Source organism: Macrobrachium nipponense, chromosome 13, assembly GCF_015104395.2.
Source record: "Macrobrachium nipponense isolate FS-2020 chromosome 13, ASM1510439v2, whole genome shotgun sequence".
Lineage (NCBI taxonomy): Eukaryota > Metazoa > Arthropoda > Malacostraca > Decapoda > Palaemonidae > Macrobrachium > Macrobrachium nipponense.
In genome coordinates this window covers 86546366-86556432 of record NC_087206.1, presented here as the reverse complement: position 1 = coordinate 86556432, position 10067 = coordinate 86546366, and positions in this window count along the sequence as shown.

Sequence of the window (10067 nt, the reverse complement as noted above, 5' to 3'; positions counted from 1 at the left end):
ATGAAGGCGAAGAAGACGCCGACGACACATTCCTCTTCTTGGATTTCTTCTTCGCCAACTTCCTCAGGACAGCAGACAGGGCTCCCATCGAGGCTGGAGCTGGGGCGGTTGCAGTGGCAATGGGGCCCAACTCCACCTGGCCGGAAGGACCTGCAGGAGAGGCAGCACTTCCACAGGCAGGAACAGGGACAGCAGGTACGGCGACAGCAACAGGAGGGCGATCTAAGGGCGAGCTCTTCAGGCACTCGAAGTCAGGGGGAGGAGCAAGGACAGCAAAACCAGGTGGAGGTGGTACCAACTCCCTCCAGGGCACATATGGCAACGGAGCTTGTACCGCAGCCAAGGGGGGGACTGTGGTCACGTGCTGGGTATACACCAGATGAGGCGGAGCTGCATAACCCGGGGTCGACACAGTCATAGTGGTCCTCATCTCCACACTATGAGTGACCGGGGATGCAGCAAGATGATGGATGAGCTCCTGAATACTCGGAGTGCCCAGAAGACTCAGCGAGCAACACACCTGCTGAAGATCCCCACCTGCAGAGGCGCACACACCTGAGGAAGCAACAGTCTGGATAAGGGGAGGGGGGTTCCTATTCGCTAAGCGGGGGAAAGATCCCACCCTGAGCAGACAGACCAAGTATATACGTACAACGCAATGTTGGGATTTCGCCCTCCCTCCTCTGCACTTGACAGATCGAGTGAAGAGGCGGAGGGAGACACGTCCCCCGAAGGGGAGAGAGCCATACGCGGGAGCTGACGAGGAGGGAGAAAAGAAGATAATGTATCCGTCACCAAAGGTGCCAAGGGAGAGCTTTCCGATAACACCTTGGCGGCCTTACACGGCTTCTTCCTCTTCTCATATAGCTCCCACTGCTCCTCCGCCCAAGAGTCAAACAACACAAGTTAAATCCCGAGAGCATTCATGCCCCCGACACCTTGTACACAGAGGATGAGGGTCCACGACATCAATGGACCTGAAAGTCCCACACTTTCGGCCTCCCACTCCAGGGCACACTCTCCAGTTGGGTGGGGGGCGCTAGGGCTTCTCCGAGGGACTGCATGATTAATCCAGTCATGCAATACCTCCAAATACAAAAAAAATGAGTACTTACAGTCAAACACACAAGTATTCTAAGAAAACAGGGTGAAAGGCAAGTAAGCTTGAAAACAATCTCATAACAGAGGCGGGCAGAGAGGCGAACACACATCTTCACCCGACGGTGGTCGAATTTTACCATCGAAAGCAAAGTGGTATGTTTACAGTCGGGCAGGACTCCCGACCATCGGACAATAATTACTGCCGAACTACCTTGTTACTAAATCTTACGACCAGTCCAGTTGGCGCTGAATAGTAATTCCTTATGTAAAGGACCGAGGGTTTGTATAACGTGTCGGAACAAACTAAAATTATAGAAAAAAAAAACATTTCCAAGATAACAGCTAGTCCATGTCGAACTGTCGCTTAGAAATGTCAATGGAAAAAAAAAGTGAAATGAGCCAAATTCTGACCAAGAATTGATGAGACCACATCCTACCTCATCTGTGTGAGTTGAAAAGTTGGCGCAGGATATTGGTACGGCAGCCGTACCTCTGATTGCGATAGATATTGGTACGGCAGTGAATTGTGCATGCGTCAATTTCAGACTTCCTGCTGTACAAATGACATAGTGTAGTGGGGGTACGTCAGATTCTGCCAGTGGTGCCATATCGCGCTATTGAACTTGCTGTAGTTACGGCAGTTTGCTAATCATGCAGCAGTTGCCGTATAAGAGCTACAGGTACGGCACTAGATCAGCGACAGTAGTAATAATAGTCGAAATGAATTGTTTCCCTGAACATGTTCAATTCAAAATGTCAAAGTGAAGCACCATACTGTCATCACCAAAGCACCAAACCATTTTGACAGTAAATGAAAATATAAAAAATCCCAATAATACTTAAACAGACTTAGATTTTGACTATATACATGAATAATAAAACTAAACTAATCTATCTGTGTACTTCATATCTTCTTTGAATCTCCTCTGAACCGTGTAATACATCAGTTTTTGCCAAAAAACATTTGTTTTCAGGTTTCAACGAGCTGAAAAAAACAAAAGACGTCTATGAAGAGTCAAACTTCCAGAAATGTATAGCCGTAGGTCACGAACGATCGAATCGGCCCTGAAAAGAGCTCTGAAGAGGAGATTCAAAGAACACTTGGAGCTCAACCTCGAGCTCTTTTCAGGGCCGGTTCGATCGTTCGTGACCTACGGATATACAATTTCTGAAATTTTGACTCTTCATGGACGTCTATTGCCTTTTTCAGCTCGTTGAAACATGAAAACATGTTTTTCAACGAAAACTGATGTATTATTACATGGTTCACGTTGCTAGGTCGTCATTTTCTTGCTGTCACTGAGACGCGGCTGAGGCGGTAACCAACGGTTCGAGCATGCGCAATTCACAGCCATTCCAATATTTATCGCAATCTGGGATACGGCTGCCGTACCAATATCCAGTTCGTATAAGGTTTCGTACCAGACAATGGATCCTTTGGTAGGATACTATAAAACCCTGAAATGAATAAAACAGGTCCATGGAAAAAGCTCAAAACCGCAGTTATTAATGCCTTGTGGGCGACAACTAAGAAAAACTAACCTTAAACCTTAATCTATATACCTATACTCTGTTTTTTTTCCATCTGTCCATCCGCCTGTGATGGTCGCGCATGGTAACACTGCATCCCGGGCTTTAGATAGTTACGCTGTGTGAGTTTTAGGGAAATAAAAGGATATCTGGGTGTACATTTGCAACTGAAAAGTGTTTTAATAATTTACTGTATGCGAATTACACCGTTAATATTCGAAATATGACATTATTATAATTGTTGAATGTAACTATCCAAAGCCTGGGACGCAGTGTTACCATACGCAAACCACAGGCGGGTGGACAGATGGAAAAAAACAGAGTATAGGTTTTGGAAGTTTCCCATTCACACAAATACATTAGGCTATCTCGAACCGCAAAACGACAACTTTTCCAGAAATATACAAATACAAGAACCTTAATAACTTACACGACAACTTTTCCACATATAGACGAATACAATAACTTTAGTAACCTATCCAAAGGCTGTCGGCATTTGGTTACACTCGGGGGCAGGCCAACTCATCTTTTCGTTCTCTTCCTCACTCGGACTCGGTCCGAAAGTGTGACCGACTGACCGTCCGACAGTGACTTCCAATAATATTGTCCACCGCAACTGTTTAGATTTTGAAAAACCCAATCTTCAAATTCAAATGGATTACTTTTACTTCATTATATGAGTCATAGGTAGCTTATTGTTAAATTTTAATCTTATTATTTACATTAAAGAACGCACTGTCAAATGTTTACGATTTTCATACGAAATCCAAAGTCTTATGAAAAACAAATTTGGAAACGTCTAACTCATAAATTACATAGCTAAATACAATTATGCACACTGGGCATAAAAACACTGCTTTGAAATAAATTCAAACGTTTGGGGATATTTTATTTTGGAAATGTGACTAAGATTGATCTTGCCAGAAGCTCCACCTTTTGTGTATTGCCAGCATTCACTTACCAAGATTCTTCATATAGATTTACGATTTTCATCCATAAATTGTATTTCAGAAAGAAATTGGTAAAATTTACACTTTAAATATTAAGATATACTTTACTTTTCATAGCTATCATTTTCAAACTATAGATAAAAATTAAGTGACAACAATAATTTGGGCTTTGGCTATGATTTCACTCGTCACATAATTTGACGTAGATTTTACATGATAATGGCAAGGTTTATACCATATTCGTTAATGCAGACATATTTTGGACATAAATGTCAAAACTTGACGGAAATCTTTCAGATTCCTCATAAGAGATTATCCTTGGACAATTATATATATATATATATATATATATATATATATTATATATATATATATATATATATATAATATATATATATATATATATATAGTGTGTGTGTGTGTGTGTGTGTGTGTATATATATATATATATATATATCTATATATATATATATATATATATATATGGTGTTGTGTTGTTGTGTGTGGTGTGGTTGTGTGTGTGTATAATATAGTATATATAATAAAATATATATGATATATATATTATATATATATATATATATATATAAATATATATATATATATATATATATATATATATATATAGTGTGTGTGTGTGTGTGTGTGTGTGTGTGTGTGTGTGTGTGTGTTAAAATGCATCTGTTCCCACTTCTATGTGGGGCTGACGTTTGTGACAGCTTTCCTTGACCTGGCTCAGTCAAACACATCGTCCTCTGACAATTGTTTGTCTTGCAGATCTTTAATTTCATCCACCCACCTTCGCTTCGGTCTTCCTCTCACTCTCCCACCCGGCACCTCCATCTGCATCACTCTCCTTCTCTCATCTCAATTTACATCACATGGCCATACCACCACAGACTTCTTTCCTGGGCCTTCTTTGATAGTTCTACGACTGTAGTAGTTCTTTTCATTCTTGACCCTGTCCATTTTTGTCACTCCGCACATCCATCTGAGCATTTCATGTCTACCGCATCCAATTTCTTTTCTTGCACTCTCTTTACTGGCCATGTTTTTGCTCCATTCTCACTACCTTCGTATAAACTTCCTTTAACCTTCATGTTGATTCTGCAGCCGCACAAGACACTTGGCATCTTTCTCCATTTTTACCATGCAGCTTGTGTATATTTCTACACCTTAATTTCCATCATCAGCACTGTGTGTATATTTCTACACCTTAATTTCCATCATCAGCTACCATTGAACCATACTTAAAAATTTTCAAATCGATTCAACCTTGTCCCTTTCTTACTAATCTCGGAGTCCTGGTCTTTATTAAAACTTGGTTATTCACAGTCTTCTTTCTACTGATCTTTAATCTTCTGTCTTCCAGTAGTAGCTTACCTTCTTACACTGCTCTAGTTCTGACTCAACTATCCCTCTTAAATTGTACCGGTTTTTGGTAGGTCTGCTAATTCTCCAGGTGTGTTGAATTCCAGGTACATATTTTCCTTCATAGTCCCTATCTGTCATTTATACGAGCTTTCTTTGTACACTTACTCTCATATTTATATAAGTCTGCTTAGTAAAGGACAAGAAGGCGAAAGACCTTAATTGCCGTGATACTCCATTGTTTCACTTTCTTTCGTGGATTTTGCCTTTGTGTGCGCGCGTGTGCGTGTGTGTGTGTGTTTTGAGGGTGAATATGTCTGTCAGTGTAAAACAAGAGAGAGAGAGAGAGAACTAAACGTGAACTATCCTACATCGTTGTAATGGTGGCACAAAGTTGTGTTAATTACGCGAAAACTCCATTGTGGTGTATACCCCGGCGTAAATCTGACTGACTCATCATTACTTCTAATGATGGAATCTGATCTCACACATCTTAACAAGAGAAATTCCATTTCCTTTCGCTTCCCCTCGAGAAAAGTTTAGTCGTAAGTTGCAAGAAGAAAACCATTTTGGGGAATACAAGGGCATTTTTCTCTCCAGTGCAGCACTGACGAAACTATACTTATTCCCATTTATTTCCATTTACTCCCTCATCTGTCGTTGACGGTGCAAATGACGAGGAAGAAGATATATAGGTAATCAAGGAAGTGAGATAAATGGCAATTATAACAAAAGAAATAAAACTGGACAGAAAGTTGATAGAGATTATCTCTGAAGAATGTTCCCGAGCACGTTTCAAACATTACCAAGGTGTGTGTGTGTGTGAGAGAGAGAGAGAGAGACTCCCAGTGTAGAAACTTCTTCAGAAGCTTCAAACGCATGTTCACATTGCTATGATTAAGAGCAGGGCATCGAGCAAACTTGCAAGCACTGCATCAATCACCTAATTGTCTTGCACACAATCTTAAAATATTTAGGACCTTCACAAACCAATACTTTACGTCACTAGTTCCGAAGTGCAATACCTATTAAATTGTTACCAAAATAGTAATGTATAATTAATGCATAAATTCACCAATGTAACAAGTAGAGCCTTTGCAATTTTTCCATGCACAAAAGTATATATTTCCTTCAAAAAGTAATGATGCAATATTTGGTTTCCATGCACAAAAGTATATATTTCCTTCAAAAAGTAATGATGCAATATTTGGGCGGGCCTATTAATAAGAAATAGCCGCAAAAACCCCTTTGGCAAATAATATACCATGCCTGGTGTTGTAAGGAAAGGTGCATCAGGCAACCGACCCCTTAGTGTAGGGATAACGGTGGGAAAGAAGATGAATAAGACATAGTTATGCAGAATTGTAATACAACGAATATCGAGATGAAAGTATCTGGTGTTGTGAACCACCAGTCAAGAAAATATTTCAAAATAACAATACATTTGGAATACAGTAATATATGGAAAATTCCTCAAAAACCTAAACCTAAAGGTTTTCCAATGTTTTAGATTAGAAATATGGACTGTGCCCTCACGTTCACGTTGGTATAAAACAGGTAGGGATTTTCGAGGCCAATTCGGAGTTATTTTGTTTTGTAAGCTGACAACAAGTGATTGTTGAAATGAAACAAGTCCTAACTTTCATTGTGATTTCCCAGATGCATTTTCATATTCTCTGCCAATGCTAGGGATCTAAATTTGTCAGCGGAAAAACGCAGTATGCACAGGGAGCCGATAAATTCATTCTCATGTCTTTTCACATAGCTTTCTTGGCGCTTTTCATTATAAAACTTTATATATGAATAAAATAACTGGAAATAAGGTGGTTTAAAATGATATTGTTATGATACAATAAAGTTTGTTCATACTTACCTGGCAGATATATATATATAGCTGTATTCTCCGTAGTAGTCCGACAGAATTTCAAAACTCCCGGCACACGCAGTGGTCGGCCAGGTGGTAGTACCCATTCCCGCCGCTGGGAGGCGGGCATCAGGAACCATTCCCATTTTCTGTCAGATTTTCTAGTGCCACTGTCTCCTGAGGGGAGGTGGGTGGGCACTTTGTTTATATATATCTGCCAGGTAAGTATGAACAAACTTTATTGTATCATAACAATATCATTTTGCTCATGAACCTTACCTGTAGAGACTGCAAGTTTTAGATCCCTTCTCAGATATAAAAGGAAGTCAGCAATCTGGCTCACAGAGGTCGTGGTGGAGGAAATGCCGTTCTTCTTGCACCAACTCCTGAAGACTGCCCACTTCGATTGGTAAACTGCGTTGGATGAAGCTCTTCTTGCACTGGCGATAGCTTTCGCCACTGACCTAGAAAAGCCTCTCGCTCTGGCCAACTTTTGGATAGTCTGAATGCAGTCAGACTCAGAGCGGAGAGGTTTCTGTGGTACCTATCGAAGTGGGGCTGTCTGAGTAGATCTGCCCTTACTGGAAGCGTCCTCGGGAAGTCTACTATGAAGGCCATGACCTCTGTGAACCAGTCTCTCGCCGGCCAGAACGGGGCGATCAAAGTCATTCTCGTCCCTTCCGACGCCGCAAACTTTCTCATGACTTCCCCTAAGATCTTGAACAGGGGAAAGGCGTACAGGTCCATCCCCGTCCAGTCCCAGAGAAGTGCGTCTATCGCCACTGCCGCTGGGTCGAGTACTGGGGAGCAGTACAGTGGAAGCCTCTTCGTTCTGGACGTCGCAAAGATGTCCACTAGCGGACGTTCCCATAACCCCCACAGCTATTGGCATACCTCCTGATGCAGAGTCCACTCGGTTGGCAGAAGTTGACCTCGTCTGCTGAGGAGATCTGCCCGGACGTTCTCTACTCCTGCTACGAACCTTGTAAGGATCGTGACGTCCAGTGCCCTTGCCCACAGCAAGATCTCCTTTGCCAGAGCAAAAAGGGACCGAGACTGTGTTCCTCCCTGCTTCTTCAAGTACGCCAGAGCTGTGGTGTTGTCTGAGTTGACTTGGACTATTAGATGAGAGACTTTTTCTTGGAAAAACTGGAGAGCTAAAAAGATGGCTGCCATTTCCTTTAGGTTTATGTGCCAGGACACCTGTTCCCCTCTCCAGGTGCCTGACACTTCTTCCCCCCCTAATGTTGCTCCCCACCCCGTGGTGGACGCGTCGGAGAGCAACACTAGGTCGGGGCTCTGAAGCTTGAGAGACATGCCCTCCGACAACTTCACTGGATCTAGCCACCATTTTAAGTGATGTTTTACCTCTCCTGAAATTTTTAAGATCATATCCAGATTCTTGTTTTCTTTCCAATTTTCCTTGAGAAAAAATTGTAGAGGTCTGAGGATAGGTCTCCCCAAGGAAACAAACTTCTCCAGCGAGGAAATGGTCCCCAGCAGGCTCATCCATTCCCTCACAGAGCACGAATCTTTCCTTAGGAAGGCTGACACTTTGTCTAAACATTGCTGCTGACGTCCCTGGGACGGAAAAGCTCGAAAAAGCCACTGAATCCATCTGAATCCCCAGATACAGGATGGATTGGGTTGGAATCATATGTGACTTTTCGAAATTCACCAGTAGTCCCAGGGACTTCACCAACGATAAGGTTGTTTGAAGATCCTTCAGACACCGCGTTTGAGTGGAGGCACGAATGAGCCAGTCGTCCAGGTACATAGACTCTGATATTTGCAAGATGAAGCCACCTCGCCACATTCTTCATTAAAGTCGTGAAGACCATAGGGGCCGTGCTCAATCCGAAGCAAAGCGCCCTGAATTGATAAACTGTCCCTTTTAGGACAAACCGAAGATACTTCATCGACTGTGGATGGATGGGGACGTGGAAATACGCGTCTTGAAGGTCTAATGAAACCATCCAAGCGTTTGGTCTTAAGGTCCCAAGAACTGACTGAGGTGTCTCCATCTTGAATTTCTGCTTCTGTACGAACCGATTCAGACTGCTCACATCTAAGACTGGTCGCCAACCTCCCGACTGTTTCGGCACCAGGAATATCCTGTTGTAGAAGCCTGGGGATTCCAGGTCTACGACCTGTTCCACCGCTCTCTTTTCTAACATCTGCTCGAGCAGATCAAAAAGGATTTGTTGCTTCTCCTGATGATAAATAGGGGATAAATCCTTGGGTGTCGTGCACAGTGGGGGAGGTTTCAAGAAAGGAATCTTGTACCTCGCTTGATGACGTTGAGCGACCAGCTGTCCGCCTTCCTCTCTATCCAAGCTTTTGAGAACAGTCGAAGCCTGGCTCCTACTGGTGGCTGAAGGATCTCTGGTTCATTTCTTTCCTCTGATCTTAGCCGAGACTCTGCCTCTGGAACGTGTACTTCCTCGAGAAGATGTTCTCGAGGAAACTCCACCTCGAAAGGGCTTCTACTTCTTGAAAGGTTGCGTCCGTGCAGACGTAGAAGAAACAACCGTACGTTTTGCCGACTGAGCTAGGAGGTCTTGGGTAGCCTTCTCTTGTAGACTGACAGCCAGATCTTTGACCATAGCCTGGGGAAAGAGATGGCTAGAAAGAGGCGCATACAACAATTCTGCCTTTTGAGAGATAGAGACCGCCTTTGCAGTAAAACCACAATAGGCCACTCTCTTCTTCAAAATCGAAGTGCAGAAGTGCAAGGCCAACTCCTCCGAACCATCCCTGACGGCCTTGTCCATGCATGCAAGCATGCTGGACAGCTCCTCCAGGCTAAGCGAATCAGGACTACGCGACCGGTTATCCAAGACCCCTAAACACCAATCCAAAAAGTTGAAAACTTCTATCGTACGGAAGAGTCCCTTCATATGATGGTCCATTTCAGAAAGGGTCCAGGGCACTTTCGTCGTCGACAAAAGGGATCTCTTCGGTGCATCTACCAAGGTAGCGAAGTCACCTTGGGACGAAGAGGGGGCTCTAAAACCTATCTCCTCCCCTGTCTCATACCAAAGACCTGCCTTGCCTGTCAAGTCTTGAAGGGGGTAGGGCGAAAGCGTTCTTGTTTCGGGCTTTTCTTGACTCCATCCAATTTTGCATTTTCTTAAAAGCCTTTTTTGTTGATAATGAAGTAGCCATCTTCAACAATCCTGGAGTCTTGATAGCCTTCGACGATAGCAATTGTGAAGGAGGCGACTGCGGGGCTTCAGGTTTAAACTTCT